The 20098-nt window shown below is 38.5% G+C and overlaps 1 protein-coding gene across 10 annotated transcripts in view; it reads right to left on the bottom strand.

Moving 5' to 3' along the window:
- ADGRL2 (adhesion G protein-coupled receptor L2) overlaps positions 1 to 20098 on the bottom strand; it is a 387495-nt gene that overhangs the window by 344432 nt on the left and 22965 nt on the right. The window lies entirely within an intron of this gene.

The following is a 20098-nucleotide window of genomic DNA, read 5'->3' as shown; positions in this document are numbered from 1 at the left end:
AATAAATCACACAAAGCTGAAGTCTGGCTGTACATGTAGCAGTATACATTTACTGACCACAGAGAAAAAACTGAATCCAAACACACTCCAGTACTATTAAACTCAATAAATTACCCTGTTGATAACTTAGGCATTAGAATATAATTATTAGTAGAATGTCTTAGTATTTAGTCTAACCAGAAACCAAAGACACGGATTCCAGTACGGTATTCCTTGGCAAAGGGCTTTGGGCAATCTTTGAGCTGCACCTTTTAGGAGAGGCAGCCCAGGGAGACAAAAGGGAAGGAGATTTGAGACATCTTACAACAAGCTGTTTGTATTTTCCTAGTGCAGAACTAGAACTAAGGCAGCCCTCTTAAATTTACAGCAGCTCTTGAGGATCTTGAAAGGAAGTTTACCACACCTCTGTGGCCCAAGATACCATTGCAAACACCCATCAAACCATACTAGGCTGAAAAAAGGAAAAATGTATATTTTGTGCCACTCCAAACCTTTATTCTGAGAATACCATTAAGGGTCTCGTGAGTAGGAGAGAATTTTTATAAAAATAGGAAGAAATAAAACACCCAGAACATCAAAGATCCTATCTTCTTGTAAGGAAGAGTCCACACATACAGTACAATTTGAACTGTTTAGGTTCAGATATCAGAATATTAATGATATGAAAAATTAAATTTAGCCAAATAACATCATTAAAATCTCCAAAAATGTTAATTCTTTCATCTACAAAGAAAAATAATAAATCTGAAAAATGCCTTTTTGTTGAGAACATGCCCTCTCAATCCATCCAGAATAAATACATTCAGAGCAAACACTGCAAAGGATAGAAAATACATGGCCTTTTTCTCCCAGATTTCTCAAAGAAGAAAATAATGAGGCACAGGAAGACAGATTTGTGTTTTTTCACAACACAGTATTGTCTTTCTGCCTCTCTCAAATTTGCTTTACTTCTAAGAACAATAAAAAGTCACGGAAGAGTTGGCAAAATAGTTCTCACCAGATGCACAGAATTAATCAATGAACAGGACACAGGACTGGATTTCAAGGAACATAGTTTTACTCTGGCCTTTTTTTTCAGTGATTTCACCTCTCTGTGCCTCAGTTTCCTTGACTATGAATAGGATTAAGTCTTAGAAAGCCATTTCATACCCAGGGAATGTAAAGTGCTATTATGTTCATGTTACAAATGGAAGAAATTTTTGACCTTTAAATACATGTCTTCAGAAAAAAGAAACAAAGACAATGGTCTGTTTATTTGAAAGTTGCCACTTTATACTTTTAACATTCCCATAAAAATACAGAATCAAAGCCTGGTTTTGATACATGTGTGGTATTACAATCTCTTGTTGCTGATAGTACTTCTTAATGTTAAGAGCCTGGTGGCTAACTTATGTTTCCTCTGGGTGCGTTCCCATATTCCTCTCCACTTTGGGAGGCAGGCTCTTGTTGCTGCTCAGATATGTATCCCACATCTTGGAATCATTAATGTACTCAGGGGAAAAGGAGGGGGCAAGGCGACGTTGTTTCAAAGTATGTTTCTGCCCAATTCATTTTGGCTTAATTTGAAGACCAAAGCAGAGCTCTATTGAAGCACGTCCTTCCTCAGTCATTTATCACGCTTCCCCTTCCCCACTGCTGAGCTCAGACACTAAGCAGCTATAATACTGCTTTGGTTAGATTAGAGAGTAATTTCTTTGCTCATTCTTATTCTAGTTTTTGTTTAGATTTTGAAACTTTCTTTATTGTTACAAATGTCAGTGGATTGGCAACGTAAAGGTAACAGTAGAATTATTAAACTGCTGCTTTACTTGGCAGCTAAGTGTACAAAAAGAATATTCCCCTAATAGCTTTAAAGAGCAGGCAAGACTAACTCAAAGCTTCCCAGTATGGGGAAGGAGTAATAAAAGAAAAAACCTAAGAATTTCCATCCCTAGGATGATGGGATAGAATCAGTGCCAGCCAGTCCAGACCTGATAAGGGTAATGGACAAAGCAGCAATTTTCCCACCCCACTCCCCTAGACAAGTTTTTTTCAGTGACAAGTCTGGTTTTCAAGGGCTCTGGGACATACAAATAAAAGAAAGACCTCAGCTAATTCTTCTTCCTCCAGGAAGACTTCTGCCCTAAGCAACCATCTAGTTTGACTTTATGTGACTCTGGCCTACACTGGGAAGGGCTGAGAATGTGGTTGGTTAAGATTTTTACAGCTGGTGCCCAAAAACATGACAGGAAAGCTTTGGAGTAGTGCAGGACTACCAGAACTAGTGCCCTGAACCAGAGAGATCTTTGGTGTCTCATTCTGCAGAAATGGGGGCAGCTCCTGTGCCGATGGCATGAATCTGTTCCCGCAGCCTTGCTCTGTTTACTGCTGGCAACACACATCCCTGTAAATAGCTAAACCCCTCTCATTAAGCAAAAAATATTGTTTGGCAGCAAGATTGAAAATATCAAGGAAATAATCCTTTTAAGAAGCCAAATTTGTCCCTCTCTCCAAAAACAATGCACTGCAAAGGCCTACTGTAAAAATTCTTGTTGAAGGGGCCCTCTGTGCTCATTTGCCAATAAATAGGCTTATTTTTTTCTTCCCTGGTATGTGTTTATGCCAGTAACATGAAATATCATTGAATAAATAAACCAGAGGGAAAAAATTAGAGTCCTTTAAATTAAGCCAGAAAGATTTTCCTGATTGCTTATACACTGTGCAGTGTGTACAGAAACAGAAAACTACCTGCAGAACATGTCTACTCTGAATATGTAGTTATTAAAACTGATTTTATTTGTGCATTTTACTACCTGAGTGACTAAAAATTGATTCTTATATTCTACTCCAGCAGGTTTTTAGAAACTGTAATTGCACTCTTCCTATAAATTGTCTTGAATATTTCCCCATAAGGAGAATTTAATGCTTCAGATAAAAACCATAGGAATTAAGGCAACAGGCTAACATTTGTCCAAATATGATCTTAACTCCTGATAATTTGAGGAATCTCTCTCTCTATTTTTGTCTTCACAGTTTGTGCCAGATCCTCACTGCATAGTGAAACCTTTCAGTGTTGGACTGTGTTCATTCCAAACCCATAATGAAACAAAGCAATAGTTTTGTGGAACTGCACTACTACCCATTTAAGCTACTCCCAACTCTTTGGCAATGTCTGGTACTGCTAACAAGCAGACAGCTGCCCAACCCCCTTTTCCTTTTTCTTCCTGCTGTTAAGCTACACCTATCTGTAGATCATCGAGTCGTCCTGGACTTGTAAAAAGATTTGTGCCAGACTATGTTTCTTGGCTTCAATGGTTAGCTTCCTTTCCAGAATATACATGCTGCTTTACACATACTTTTATTACTGACATCATGAGAATACATGTCTACTATGTTTAAATTTGGGGTGTTAACCTGATTTTGCTTCTTCCATATGTGGGTGATGTGAGACTAAGAAAGCAAATTAAGAAGCTGTTACCTGCTTGAAACATTTCCCCCTGCCCTTTCACAGGGGAAGTGACAGTCATCTGAAACAGCAGGCAGACTCCAGTCAGGATGGTTTTCCAGAAATTTGAGTTTCCATGTATTTGAATCATATCACTAATGCAGTCATATTGACTTTGCATTTTATTAAGTGATTAAAATATTACTAGGCACTAAAATAGCACCTGCCCAACTTTCCTTGATTCTCAGTTGGGACATATTAAGAAACAAGTTTTTAGAAGTAACTATTAACAGTGGTAGGTTCTAGCTGAGTTCTGTCTCATCAGTAACAGATAAGTAACAGATATTTCCAATTGTCGAACACACAAGAAGTAGGGTGGTCCCTATTAATCAGGGCACATTTAAAACTATTACTGTTGTTCCCTGTGAACTTCTTGCCCTATGAGAGTTTCTAAAAACTGGTCAGCAATAAGCAGTACCTTGTATAAATCCACATTCTACTGAGCGAAACCAGATGAGGACTCAGACGTTCAAACAGAAGATCCTGGTGTTCTCAATGAGCCATACGGGAAGGTTTATTTAGTTTATTTCTATTCAACCCTCTCTCCTTACAGACTATTTTCTAAGGATCTCACTACATTTGCCTAGACTGGGAAGCCAGAATTGGATTTAGCTCTCAGAATGGGCCTTTTATTTATCACATTCTGCAACCACACGATTCCAACCCATTTATTTCCCAGACCACATGATTTATGGGATCAAGCCTACATCAGCCAGTGGAAGACCACACTCCCACTTTCTTGCAAGAGAAGACTATCATTCTGTACAATCAGAATTTATTAAAAGGAGATATTTTTCTTACTGTTCTTTGGAAACTTACTCCATGAACATTAACAACATAGGCAAGTGGCTGTTTACAGGCAAACAAAGCTATTTCTAGGGCCATGATTATATAATATGAAGTGCTCAGCAGCAAAAATGGTTTAAATTTTCTGCCATCCTTTCAGTAATCTTCCTCTTTCCCAGCACTTTCTTGTAAAAATATTGAGTCAGAAAATCTAGATCAGTTCCCAGGTTCAATTCTCTCATGCTGATACTGGTACAGCTGAGAAAAAACCTGCAAGGGCATAAGCAGAGAGCAAAGAATAGCTAAAAACTGTTTACACTGCTATTGACTCCAAAGATTTCATATCAAAGTGCAGCCTAAATTTAACTTCTTATCCTGGCTTTAATCTGAACCAGCCACCCTTCTTGTGTCTGCAAAATTACTCAGGAAATGTCTGAGATTAAATTTACTCCCACATAATTCTCTGACTCTCCAGCTTGCTCTGGGACAAGAGACATGTAAGAGTAGCCCATTTGACAATACTTTAACATTTCTTTCTTCGGTAAATTGTTGCACTGGGAGGTAGCAGGAGCATATGAAAACAAGAAAGACTGTTTAAAAGGAAACCAAATTCTTCCCATATATCTGAAATTAACAGGTGAGTACTGGGTTAAGTCTTGGATGAATTCTTCTCTGCCCTGCATTAACATCCAGGATTTTCCTCTTACATGTACCACCTTGCCTGGTGAATACCTGATCCCTCAAACTAATAAAAAAAATCAGTAATTCATTAACTTGATTCCATGAATTTGTGGGGAGGAAAAGAATTTCATAGCAAGGTATTATATTAACACAAAATATAAGTGTTATGGTGAAAATAGATTTCTGTTTGAAGATTTATTCTATGGTTCCATTATACATAATATAAGCTTTTTATGGTAGGTTACCTAAGGACTATGGAATAACACAGATGAATAGGGTATTAGAAGCTAGCAGGATCTCAAATATAAAATGGATTATGGTAGGGCTGAATGTTTGCAGTTCCCAGGCTATTGGCTGGAGTACAATCCAGAAATAAATTGAGCCAGTACTAGCTGTGCAATGGCACAGAGGGTTTTTTTACCAAGAAAATATCACTTGAAACTTGGTTTGAATTTAAGCAAATTTAAATTTGTACACATTTGAGATCTTGTCACAAAGACAGAAAGCATGTCAGAGTATGTAATCTTGGAAGTGTTACAGTTCAGGTAATATTGACCATGAGGAGAAATAGCTCTTCATACAATTTAACAGAAAGCATGGGAGTCACAGTTCAAAGATCCATGTTTGAAAGGATAAAATTAGGTAATTCTTCCTAGCTATAATTAGTGTACTGAATCTCAGTTAAATCAGCTTCTTCACCAGGTATGCAACTCTCCCCTTTCTCTGTGTCAACCCCCTCCCTGCTCCCCTCAATTAAAAAAGAAAAAAAAAAAAAGACAACATAGAAATATTCCTCTATATCTAAATTCCCAAATCTTGCAGCTTTAGAAGACCTTCGTTTCATCCTTCTTTGTATTACAAACTCAAAGGCAGAACTAATAAAAAGAAATCAAACAAGATGATGCTATCTGTTTCCCACTGGACTTAGAAGTACTTCAACTCAACCACAGACCCACATCACATTACTGGGCAAGGCATCTCAAATAACAGACTCCTCTAGGGAGGACAGAATAAGTCTTCTGTTGCAAATTTACCTCCTGCTTATTTAATGCAGACTCCTAAACCCAAATATGCCCCTTTTTGGAATGTGGGATTAGTTCTGAAATGCCACTCTAATACAGATAATTCTTTCTTGCCTCCTTGAGGGTTTATCTGCCAGGCTAGATGCTTGGTTAGCATTCAGCTGGTCTTCCGGCACTCGAGAGTGGAAGTTGGTGAAAATAGATGAGACTGGGTTGCAGAAGAACCCTAGGGGAAAAAGTGTTATTGAATGGCATGTGAAAACTCAATTAAATTTATGCCAAATCATTGTCAGCATATGAAAAGGAAACTCAAAGCCAAATGCAGAATTCCAGTTCTCTAGAAGTATCAAACTTCTGTGTTAGCTATGTCTGCTTTCCCTATACTATGAAGCCTCAATTCCCCTCCCCTAAGAGAAACCAGGCAGTACCAATCTAGAGATAATGACTGAAGGCAGCATGCAAATAATGTGCTGACAAACTCATCAGGGCCACATGGCTTAGATTTTATCATCGTCAATCAAGCAACTAGGTAGAAACATTAAGATCTACAATCTAATAGTCATAATATTGATGTCTTCCAAAAAGGACTGTTTACTTTATGCAGATATTGAGAGATATTGCTCTTATTTGGCTGTTGAAACATTCATAATGTGTTGGTGTACCTTTGGGTTGACTTTCTGGTAAGACCTGAGATTTTTTTCCACTAAAACAAAATCATATTGCTAGAATAATTTGATAACATAATGCTGTCCTGACACTCATATGCTAGCTATTTAGAAATGAAGCAGCATTAAAATATTGCATGCATTTTTCCAGTATCCATGCACAGATCCTTAGAGCCAGCAGTTATTTACAAAAGCAAAAGAGCATCACATTAATTACTACTGGAAGCTATCCATTTTCATGCTGATAACTGCACCAAATATTATTTCTTGTATTAGAAAATATTTGATAGAAATATACTTTCTCCAGAGTTAGAAAGAGGCTATTAAGTGATTTTATTTGTAAAAAAAATCTGATAGTTAGAAAGAAAGTAACATACTTATGTGTCATTAACGGCTTTTAAAAAGCCTGGAAAAACAATCTTTGACTGATTTTTGAAAAAAAAAAGTACCTTTTGATTTGTACTTTCAGTTCAAATATTATTTTTGTACAAATATTATTTTCCAATAATTAAAGGCACTATGGAAAGTTATTTCCAAAAGTTGTAGCTGCTTATGTTACATGCACAGATCCAAGTTTCTAATTCATATCTGAAAAAAAATCTTGCCTTAGCTGCTCTTGTACAAAGAAAAATTAACTACTCTAGTTGCAGCTTTTATGCATCTGTACCAACCAAGAGAATAACTACATGACATTACCTTGTCTATAGGACAGAGCACATTTAATCCCCTTCTACAAGAATATCAAGAGCTAACCAAAGCCCTGTCTCTCTAAGCCCAGATTTCTGAACAGGTTGCCAATGTGAAAATCCAAACAATTCAGACCATGTCCCATCTCTTGCTTCAATGAAAAACAGCAAAGGCTTTGAGAAAGTTGACCTTAATCTTTTATGGTCTCTCTTTATGAAGTCAATAAATGGTAACACTTGCACTTCTACTGCAAACACTGAAGCACCTATAAATCATGATAAGAAGCATCATTTTACTACAATCATATAACAACTGACAAGAAAATCTCATCCATATTTTGATGTTGTCACTGCCATTTCTGATCCTTGGTGAAACAGGCAGCAAAGTTCTGTTCTAAATAAGCTAATTTCTTCTAAAGCTCTAGCTACTGGATGCACAGCCCCACCCTTGTTACCAGCAGAGAGCTCTGGCTGCAGGTGATGCTCCCCATGCCTTGTGCCCATCCCAGGCTGGCATTGCCCCAGGAGGAGCTGGGGTGGCTGCACTGGGGGCTCCTCCCAAGGGCACTGCCAAAGGGCAAGCATGTTCCTTGGAGACCTGTGGGGAGCCTGATGGGCTGAGAACTGGCACACTGTTTTCTGTCTTTGGAATGGATGATGCAAATCAATAAAAATACAGTAAAGCACTTCACTGAAACCCAGGACTTCTTCTGCCAGCAAGAATGGTTTAAAGGAAAATTTCTGTTTTGGTTTAGTTAAAATCTGGTTTTAGCTATTTAAATGGAGCAGTCTTTGAAGGTCTTAATCTCATCTACAATAATTTAAGACTATTTAGACACCGAAAAACCTTTGCATATCATAAGAAGCTATGATGATTCATTCTGTAAATGTCATTGGCAGTACCAGATAAACACTTTATTTCTAAAATAAGCTGTAGAAGATGATTTCATGCAATAGTGTCTTTAGTAGATGGAGTCATATGAGAAATTACATGATAATTTCCAATTCCAGTCCTTCTTAGCACCTCCATTCCAACTTTAAGTGTGGGTTGTGTTTGGGTTTTCCCCCAACCCTTGCATTTTGACTTTATTGTTTACCTCCTAGGAGCCAGAATTAGTTCTGTAGCATGAATAATAGAACATGGCAATTGTTGATTTAATATTAAAGGAATGACTTAACTTTTAAAAATATAAAAAGAAACAGTTTTAAGATAGACCAGGAAAACAAAATCATAGTTAATAAAACCACAATATGATTTTAATACCATCAAAGGCATCTGTAAAATAGCTAGTGTCATTTAAAAAAGACTTTTGAAAGAGTTGTGTCACAACATTGTTGAAGTGATCAATTTTAAACAGATTTACATGTATAGATCAACTTTCTCAAAGAAAGTGTTTTTCTTATTTAAAGGAAAATAAAATCCTCCATTTTCTAACAAGACTTGAACAAAGACTTTGAAGAAGACTTGAACACTATCAAAAGTTACAGAAACCTTCAATTTTTGTAGGAAATAGCAGTGACTTCAATCTACTTAGTGTGCAACAGCACTTCAATGAGCAGTTATACTGTGAAGGTCTGTGTCATATAGAATACAGATAAAAATACTACTCAAGACAAGATTGAGGCATTTTTCCTTAAAGATGATTTTTTTTTTAACAGCATGACAATGGAAAAGACTAATCTAATGACTTCAACAAACAGCACTTCCTCCTGTCCCACAACTTCTGCTAATGTGCCAAAGAACAATTTCTATCACACCAGCTCCCCCCAAAAAATCCCCCAAAACTTCACTTAAAGTCATATATTCTAGAGACCAGCTAAATATATGGAAATATTATTAACTTAGAGCCTTTGTTGTTTCTGGCAGGAATTGTACAAGTGGCGTCTGAGCCACTTCATTTCACACAGAATAAAGGAAGTTAGGCATTTCTTTTTTAAGCAGGTCAAAGTACAGATAATATTGAGAATAACTTCTTGGTAACATCTGGTGTGCAGAAGATGTTGCATAACCAACGGCACCTCCATTTTGAGGAAACCATCCAGGAAGTCTGAACAACCTTCTAGTTACTGGTATTGTAACAGCAATACTCACAGTAATAATGGAATTGGAAAAATTTAAAATACATAACTCTAGTATGAAGCCTGGTCCAATCCTTCCTGCAAGAATTATCTTCCTTGCATTTCAATTATACACATTTAAGTGATGCTTTATTTAATGTATTTTTTTTCACGCATCTTCTCTGACAGTTCCCTTCTCACTCCAGTTTCCACCCTTTATTGGAAATAAAAATCAATTTAGCCTGCCTATGCCCATCTCTTGGAGAAAACCAGACATTCACACACACATTGCTTCTTTCCTGACCTTCTTCTTCCCTACTTCGCACCCAAACCAAAAAAAACCAACCCAGGCACACGGCTTCTTACATGAACTGGGACTTCTGAACGTGCTCCTCCACAGCAGAAAACTGCTTTCAGGGTTAGAACAATAGCTTCAGCACAGTGATGGATATACTCTACCAGACAGAAGAAACATTTAAATGCTTTACAGAAAAAAATTGTTCAGTCCCAAATGGATACAAGATTCAAGTGACAGAACAATTTCCTACTCTCAAGAACTGCAGCATTTGACATGGGAGGTGGCAAATTTTGCTTTCCCTCCATCTGTGACCTTTATATAAGGTGTGTAAGCACTGTAAAAAGATTTAGTTGAATGCCTTAATGCCTTCTTTCGAAGATTGCCATAATCTCTTTTATTTACTTTTTAAAATAAAAAAAAAATCCTGTGGAAAGCAATTTATCAGGTAGTAAATTACTGTCTGAAAGTAGATAGTGAAATAAATACTACCGTTGCTTTGGAACACCTGGCATCTTAACTGAAATGCCTTTTGCTTTTGTAAATCCTCAGTTCAGCATCTCATTCGGCAAAGAATGAATGTTAGCTGCAAACATTTAAATAATTAGTCCACATTGTGGCTTCTTACACTCCCAGAAGGAGGTAGTGCAATTATTTTCGGTCTCAAAATACACAGCTACGGTAAAGAGCTAAATTAAATTTACTCTGGGTTTCTCCTTCTGATCCTTCTGTATGAACAACATTTATTTTTTAAAACAAATCTGTATTAAATCTCCTGAAGGTAGAAAAAAAAATGTGTGAGAGGCTCATAAGCTACTTCCTATTGTAGGTGAGAACCAAATCTCTGCCACTACAGCTCTTCCCATACAGCAGTGTTGACAGTACCAGCTGCTATTGCAATAACTACCGCTGCAATAAAGCCATTTCTTCAAATTAGAGGATGCTTACACTGCAGAATGATCCTTTTCTCTTGTACACGAGCAACAGGAAACCTCCAGTGAAACAGATCCAGCCTGGCAAAGGTTTTGCTGAGTGTTGAAATGACTCCCTTAAAGCTCTAGGTTTACAGTCCAAGTCCAAGTTTACAGTACAGTCCAAGTCCAGCACACCACTGGTTGTGAAAGAAGTTTTTTAAATATTAAAGAAAAATTTATTATTAAATATAATTAAATATTGGTCCTATTACATTTTCATTCCGATTCCAAGTAGTACTGTGACACTTAGAAGAGAATCATATTGCAAGTTTGCACCTCTGTCATCTTGGAGCACATCACATAGAAGCTAAAAAACATCTTAAACTCTAAAAAAGCTGTAAAATGTGAATCCTATACTTAAGGTATAGGATTTCTACACAGCTACAAACACTGAACTGCACAAGACTTTTGAACACACATGTTTCCATAATTTCAGGGCTTCAGCATTCACATTTAATGCTCCAAGTACACTCACACCACTCTCGAAGCGATTTTGTTCTCACTGTCCCTGTGCATTTGGTTCCTGGAGCAGGAGTCAGCTGCACAGCATTGCCAAGCCTCTTGTCAGCACTCACAGGTGAGACACACTGTGGGCAACCAGGGGCTCCCCAGAAAATTGCTGGCAAGAGAGCTCAAAGACAGGTAGGAACCTGTGTTCCAACAACTTTACTCTCTGCCAACTGGAAACCAAGAGTGAGACTTGTTACAGACTCTCTGAATGGTTTTCTCCAGTACTGAAGTGCTTCATCACATCCCAAACTAAGTGGTGCTGGCTGAAAGAGGCTGTGAGATTGAGTAGCTGAGACAGTTTCAACACAACGGTGTTTGTGTAGGAGCAAGTAACAGCACAGACTACTCCTGTTTTTAAATGGTTTGATCCCAAACTAACTGCAGTGCTTCTGCAGGCTGGGCCAAAGATGGGCCCAAATTTGTCATGGTAATTATGAACTGATCATTGTTACCTTCTGCTAACTGATCATTGTCATCATCATGCTTGCAATGTATTGGGAACTTCTGGCTACATTTATAAACACACATGGTGTGTTTTTACAAGAGGTGCTGCTGGGCTAACAGACTGAGTGGCTTTTCATTGACATTTTGGTGTTATTTACTCATTTTTCCTTGATGTTGCAAGGCATAGTTCTATCATTTGGTATTTTATGAAAAATTATATAATGTGCATTTTTTTTTTTTTACACACAACTATTAACCCAACAATGCTAGTGGCAGGAAAATCTCTATGCCAAATGCTATTGACTATAGAGTTCTTGATTCATTGCCAAACAAAAAAAAAAAAAAAAACCAAAACAAAAAACCTACTGCATTTCAAACTTAAATACCAAAAAAGGATAGCTTTGAGGCCAAAGATGCTGACAATAAAACCATGACACCACATCGGCTCAGGCATCACTGAATGCTAACCAAAAATGTATGAGTACACATGTATCTATTCAGATTTTACAATGTCTGAAGAGAATTAAAAATTAAAAAAAAACTATTAAAAATACAGTTTGAAACAACAGAAAAATATTTTGCCACAAACTTGGAAAGAAAATGCAACATTTTGTTACACTAAACAAGAATAAACACAGCTATACAGACAAGGAGAGACCACAGCCCAGATCTCCAGGAATGGATTTTCCTGTGGTGTGGGGACAGGGAGGAGAAGCAGCTGTCTTTAACCACAGCCCAGGACTGCAACTAGTCATTTCCTTAGCATTCTAGTACGAGCAGAGACACATAGCTTTCAGTAGGTCAAGCTATCCACCTCGAATCCCACCAAATATATACATACACATATCTACACACACATACATACCTATATATAAAATACAGTATTTCCTCTGAAGAGACAATTATATTGATATCCAGTGATATTACATAATAACAGGGCAAGTTTATTAGCATTTACTGCACCCAAGCAGTAAAGATGAACATACATTTAAAGGCTACTCTTTGTAGCCTTTAAATATATGTTCATCTAACAAGAGTTAAGCTATGGGAAATCAGAAATCATAGCCTGGCCTTCCATTTCACTGTGAGCTTTACAACTGAGGTTTCCTAAGGAGATTTTGTGTCAAAATCATGTTCTGTCCATGTACCACACCTGCAAATAAGCCAGGAGCTGGTGAGATGGAGAGAGAACAAAAGTCATCACAAAAATGTTTTATCATTGGTCTTTATATATAAGGCATCACTCTCCCTTACTCCCCCACAGCTCACAAATTCCACATCCTCAGCAGAGGAATTAACTACTTTGGCATTCCAGCTGTCAGGGTCTCCAGAGAAAAACAGCATCTTTTTTTCAGCAGTCCCAAGGACATATAGATTTTAACACCCTTCTTGAGTCACTCTTGAAGTATCTGTACATTGTTTTGTAAAATTCAGGCCTTTCCTGAATAAAAACACCCTAGAGGTGTTGAACATAAGCTAACCTGCAGGTTTTATAAATATTAATTTACTCAACCATTTAAACTGCCTGAAAGAACTTTTAATTGCCCTGAAACAGCACAAACCAGGCAAAATCCAGGTGCTCTGTGAACTTCTGGCTCAGTGTTCTTGCCAGAGTCACATAACACAGCTAAATGTGAGTCACAAAGAGAACTGCAGTTCTCTTTTCTGTCAAAACAGGAAGGAACAAGGAAACAAGCAAACAAATGAGGAAACAAACAAGAAACTGTTGAAATAGACTTCATGGTCACTATCAGTCTACCCAAGAATATCATCTCATGTTCGCTTATTTCCTTGGGAACGCTGCTTTTTTTCAGGTGTTGGCTTGGGTTTGGCTTTTTATGGTAATTTTTTGTTGGTTTTTGAAAATTTTATTCTGTTTGTTTGTTTTTTAATTTTTTATAGTACAGTTCAGACTTCAGTTCTCTGACCTCAATTCTTGAAGTGCCTAGTGTTTGAAATTGTTTAGATGCTCTGAAAAGAATACAGTCCACCAGCCAGGGACACGAAATAGACAGACCCAGCAGACAACTGTGTCACACACTGGGCCATAACACACCCCAAACATTTGGATTGTATCTGCATAGTTTAGTTTCCTTTCTTTTTTCAGTGTGAGGTTCACTCTGGGTTATTTGCTCCATCTTAATACTGTTTCTCTCACGAAACACAAGCTGCAGTCACTCATCTTCAGACTACAAACAACCACAGGAAAGCCAGTTAATTTGAGGGGTTATTTACACCACTATAAGACTACACATTGCAATACATTTCAACACTTGAAAGTTCTGCCACTTTTTTCATATTGGTTAATTAATATGCAACTTCTCCATGAAAACTTTATGAAGCTGGTGATGTTCTACCACTTCTTTTTTAAAAGGCCACTAAATAGTAAAATTAATTCCCCAAAAGTTTTCAAGACTTCCAAAGCTACTCAAAATCCATCACAACCATACAAATGCTCTGGTAAAAAATTGACTTATGATTTGTTTAGAGTGTTAATACACACCATAAAGAGAATACTGTGTTCAGGTGGAATTAGTGATGCAAGAATTCCACTTATTCCTGGGAGGTTTGCACAATCAGATGACATATTGCAGTACCACACGAAGAGAAACTGAATAACAGAAATGTGCTAAGTGCTGCTGTTGGGCTCTCTTCCCTTCCTTAATAACAAAAGTCTTGAGCCCCTCAAAGGGCAATTGTCACTGCTAGGAAAGATGTGTGCTAATTATCTAGCCAACTTTTTAAAGTTACCAGTACTACATTTCCATCTAAACAATGAGGGCCAAACTTTATACTTTTATGCCTATCTGCCTGCTCATTTTTTTTCCCCCTCAGCTTTCCAAAATTTGTTATTTTCTTTGGGTTTTTTCCCTTTCAAGGGAAGAGTGAGCCCCGACACTAAACAGCACCTTCAGCTGTGCGACTCAGCCTGCCGGGGGGATGCCAGCCTGGGGCAGACCCTCTAGAAAGAGGGAAAACTGAGACATGAGGAAAGGGAGCAACACAACTGATTTTAGCGAAGTGAATGACAGAGGAAGGGAAACCAAATCTAATGAAAGCAAGTCCCTAAATTTAAATTTCAGTCAGGAAAAAAAAAAAAAAATCTAGGGGGGAAAAAAGCGCTGTCCTTTACGCAAATTGGCTGTGTCGCAGGACAAGAATGAAGCAGACAAAGCCTGTTGCAGGGCCACCTTCAGTAGCTCCTGCAATACCTTTCAGGAGGTTTTTTAGGACAAGAATGAAGCAGACAAAGCCTGTTGCAGAGCCACCTTCAGTAGCTCCTGTAATACCTTTCAGGAGGTTTTGCACATACAAAACATGAAGTTTGTCGTTGAACCACGCACATTGGCAGGCGGTGACAGCCACCCCCGTCCCCTCCCACGGCACGCCGCTGTCCCCCCGGCCCAGCGCAGCCATTTTGCGGCCTCGAGTCAATTTCAGCTCACGCTCCTTCAAACTCCTTCCCAGCCTGGGGCTCGGACCTTACACCCAAAGTAACAGAAAAAAAGAACGCGGCACAAACTCACTGATCGCCATGGAAACAGCCAAGCACCAGGCCCAAGCCCAGGGGAGAGCACTCCTTTTTGCCGTGCCTCTGTGGCACACAGGCTGCAGCCCCAAGGCAGCCCCGCTCCTCCTCGGCCTCCTGATCGCTGCCCGCTCCCGGCTCCTCCTATGGCATTGAGGCCAGCGAAGGAAGAGGCATTTTTCAGCGCAATCTCTCGTAAAATGCTTTCTGTGGCTGCCTCTGGCAGATGCTGTTTATAATATGCCTCTTCCCTAAAGTCATAATCTTACCTTAAAGCTTCTTGCTCTCCCTGACAAATTTATCCTAAACTGGATTGTGGTTAATACAGCTCAGGTTCTCTGTGTTGTTTTGCTTTATTGTCTCTAGGGTTGGTTTATCCTTCATATTTGCCTCTTCTAATGCAGCCACACAGAGAAAGACATCAACATTTCTTTTGCAGTAATCTCCCAAATCTCTTTCCTTCGTCTCTTTCCTGCTTCAGTATGCTGCACGTTTTTGTTATTTAATAGGTTAGATTTTTTTTTTTTTTTATTTTTTCCGTTTTGGTTCACTGCTCCTAGACTTCATAATTTACATCATGCACTCTAAACTTTGTTTTCATTTACTGGCCCAGACATTTAGGAGATGCCTCTATCTCTGAAGCAGCTTATGTTGCTCCTCATTACGTAAGGCGTCAGGCTAGTAAAATGTCAAACATTAAAATTAAGTAGTTTTTACTGCTTTGGCAAGCCTACCTAGGTTTTAAATGCGTTTTTCTGCATTTAAGCAGCTTACTGATAGGGAAGAGGTGTGCTAATGTCTTTACAAACAATCCATGGGTGAAGGTGTTGACCTGCTTGGAATGGGGCTGAATGTCTCTGCTGGCTCCTGGAACAGACAAGTGAGACTGCACAAACCGGAGCTCCTGAACTTTGGGGTACAATGACAGCTTCAAATGAGGCAGATGTGGCACCAGCATAACCTGCACTCAATAACTGGTGATACAGAAACATCTGCTACCTGAAGAGGTGAGGCATGTGCAGAGCCAGCTGCAGCAGCCTGTGCTGCAAGCTTTGCTGGATGGAAGTTAACTGCCACTTGCCACTCCATTGCATCTGATTCAAGGGAGGCAGTCAGCAGAAGTCTGTGTGTGCTGGAAAAATGTAGACCTACATTTTGGTTAACATGCAAACAAACAATAACACCAAAGCTGGGCATGCTAACAGACACAAGACATCGAGATTGACAGCTTGAATAAGTTTCAGACTCACACTGATACTTTGCTTTCACTCAAAACTCTGCTTGCAAACTGCTCTTTAAAGTGGAATCTTAATCAAATTTTTCACTGCTAGATTTAAGACGGGCTCTCTGACTGTGGTCTCTACCAGCACCGCTAAAGATTTGCCAGTTACTGCCAGTAATGGTGATAAAAGCTGGTGCTGCTTGCTCACTGATCCATCAACAGATCACAAAAGTTCTTAATCTGATACATGGTAAATCCATAGTGAAAAAACACTTCTAACACCAGTGAGCATCCCTACCGTTAATAAAGATAAGCATGTGCAGGAGTCAGGTAAAACCCACATTATTTTAGTATGTTCCAAAGGCAGACAATCAGCAATGTGAAAACTCATTGGGGCTACAGCAAGAGTTTACATCCAAATATTTTTAATCCTGAAATAATATCCATCTTGGCTTTAACTGTGTGTAGTAAAAAGAGAGACAAGTTTAACATAGTACTTCTGGACTTAAGTAGCCTTTATGGAGTGCATTGGGCCTTAGCTCCTGCACTGGTTCTAAGGTGAGAACAAAAAGACTCTTCTGTTGCTTTAACTCTTGTTTTTCACACTGAGAGTTGGTAACCAAAGGGCTGGGGAAGCAGCTGGCTCTTGTCCTGCAGGTAGTTTTGTGGAGCAGGGGGGAGAGTGCTGGCTGCCCCAGCCTCTGTGGTTCTGCGGGGAAGGCTGGATGCTCATGGAGCAAAAGGAGCTCTTCTCACTTTTCCTTCTCACAGCTCCTCCTCCTATTGGTGTACTTTTCTCTTGCTCTATTACATATCTCTGAAATACTTCAGCAGTTTATGGTATCACAGGACTTTTTTATTAGTAGTATTGTAAACAGTTGAAATGGTCATGTATCCAGGCCTGAAAGAATGTAAATCAGAATATCCCTTTTCTTACCTTCTTATTTTCTTTCAAGAATTGTGAAGCTGTGGGTCTCTGTTAGAGTAAAAATAATACTTATTACAACACAAAATTAAAAGATTCCAAACAATTATATTAGGATCATCCCATGCTTTTATCTGTAAACCCTTCTCTTTCTCACCTGCTGAATGTGAATGGTCATCTCAGCAGATGACAAAAAAGTATCACTAGGACAAGGTCCAGGTTTAGGGCTGAGGGTCTGTCCCTCTGCAAATTTAGAGTTTGTTGTCCACCTCAGTATTCCTACAAGAAAGTCAAACTGCCTGAATGAGCTGAGTTGCTGAAATGATAACAAGGGCTGAAGAGCTGGTCTCTAGATTGTCATGTCGCCATTCTGAAGGTCATTTATGGATTTTGGCTGACACAGGGAAAAAGCATAATTGAGGATTGAGTCTGATGGAGTGTTTTCATTTGGCTCTTTGTGATTCAAAGAGCTTTCCATACTTGTTCCCTTTTTACTTTGAAGTGTCAACCCAGTTCAGAATGGGCTCTGGGACTTCAACGGGCTTACAACCTGATGTGACAAGTTCCACATACAATTAAAAAGATATATTGACATGTGCAATCTCTGCTGTGTGTGAAAACAGAGATTTAACAGTAAATAACAACGTGTGTTTAGTGTTGCAGGGGATTCTCTCTCTTTCCATCAGCTGCTTGGGAGATTGAAAAGGGCTATGAAAAGCAAGGAAAGAAAGAAAGACAAACAAATGTTTCACAGTGCTCAAAGTCACAAGCAACTATGCTGATGCCATGTTGAAAGTATTTCAGCCAGACAACCTCCCCCTGCCTTATTCTCCCAGCTGCATTTTCTCTTGTGAAGGAGAAGTTTACTCTACAAGTTATCAGAAAAACAAACAAACAAGGAAGTTTACACAAAAATCAAGGGGAATGGAATGATAGGACAATGACAGAAAACAACAAAAGCAAGGAAATACACAGATAAATGTCAAATGCACCCCCTGGACCCTTCCATTTGTTTTACAGCAGCTAATTTAAAAGACTCCTCCTTCCTTACTTTCAGGATGCCTCCTGCTGTGTCGAGGTTTGAAGGCATTCAATACTATTTACTTTTAGTACCTGGTGTGGATTTCACTAGCACTAATGGATGCACATTAGGGGTGGGAGAAGAGCCTCTTCACAAAACTTCTGGGGACAGGACAGAAATTGACCTGGTGAAGAAATCTATGATCCTGTTTTTAAGACTCAATTTTGCCACAAAATTCCTGCACAGACCTGGATGATAATACTTCATCTTTTCTACTTTAGCTCCCTATCTCCATAACAGCAAGATAATACATTTGCTTGGTCTTTGTGGGTGAGATTTTCAGTATCACTGAGAATTAGCTTGGAACAGAGACTAAAATCTCCCTGGATTTCAGCAGGAGGATATTATTTGTATGCTTTCATTTGTATGCCAGGTTTTCCCCAACTGTCTGTCTGGATCATAAGTGCTTTGGGTCAGAGACATTCAGTGTATGTGTTTCAGTGTCTGTGTTAACCCCAATTCACAGAGCAGAGCTCTGATTTTGGATGAGCACACCAAGCACCTATGAATAACAGTAATTGAGTGGGGAGTGTGGGCCACTGCCTTTCAGCCAGGAACCTGGGGTACTTGGTTGGGTTGACTCTGAATCAAAGGCAGATAAATTTAGCCTTGGATTCTTTCATTTTATTTTTTTTCAGACAGGATCTAACATGCAAGCATGGACTAGGCAAATTCCTCTACTCTTTTCTGAATATTTGTGTGAAAAATGGGAACAGCTTTAGTCATGAACAAAATTAATGGGCTTGGGATGTTATTTTCAAATTGTTGTAAAAAGTTTTTCATACCAATACTTCTTTTAGAATTTTTTTTAATTGCTCAGTAATATTAATTTTCTTCTTTAGTGAAAGGTCACACAACTATATACTGTCTCTTAAAATCAGTGAATGCATAATGGCTTCTTCTGCTCTAACAGGAATCATTAAGCAAATTCATAAATCAATGAAGCACACCAATGCATTACTTTAATTATCATTTTTGCTCAGATGGTTGGTTTATGTAATGTAATTGTTTACTATGTCTGAGTATTACTCCAGAGAAGCTTGGCTGGATCTTCATTTCAAAATCTATTCTAATTTCTAAAGTGTTTTTTATGAAAGTAACGAACACTAGGCTATGGAGTAGGCCAAAGAAATTCAGTTAAAGGAAAAATATACCCCTCCTCCCCTCCTCTTTTGGCATTTGTTATGAGATAATTTTAAACATTCTTGTCATTCTGTGTGTTTTCTTAGATTTGTCAGCTAAACCTCCATAACAGTTTTTGGGCACTGCAAATCATTCCATGTCAGTTGATAGGCAGAGTTTATGAGTCTCACTTCAGTTTATGAGTTGGACTCAACAGTACCACACTTAGGGTATTAGACACGACCAAACAGAAAATGGTAGACATTAATAGCATGAGGACCACTGACATTTTTCTTTGAAATACAAGGAATAATGGGTTAAGATGAAATACTATAAAATTCATTTTCTTGAAATAATATTTTTCCTAGCTGAGTGGTACAGAATAGCTAAGTGTTTAACAATCGTGATTTATGCTTCTAGCAAAATCAAGAGCTTGTCTCAAAAATAAAGAGATTAAAACCCCTTCAACATCCATAATTTGGATTATTATTTATTTCTCGTGTTTTCAGCTTTTAAGGTTTGTGTTTTCACAGAGAAATGAAACTCCCATAATATGATAACCTTGGGCAGTGGGGTTTTCAGAATAAAATAGAGCTAAGAATATCATGAAGTCC

Source organism: Serinus canaria, chromosome 8, assembly GCF_022539315.1.
Source record: "Serinus canaria isolate serCan28SL12 chromosome 8, serCan2020, whole genome shotgun sequence".
In the NCBI taxonomy this organism is placed as follows: domain Eukaryota; kingdom Metazoa; phylum Chordata; class Aves; order Passeriformes; family Fringillidae; genus Serinus; species Serinus canaria.
This window is presented reverse-complemented; position numbering and strand designations above follow the sequence as displayed.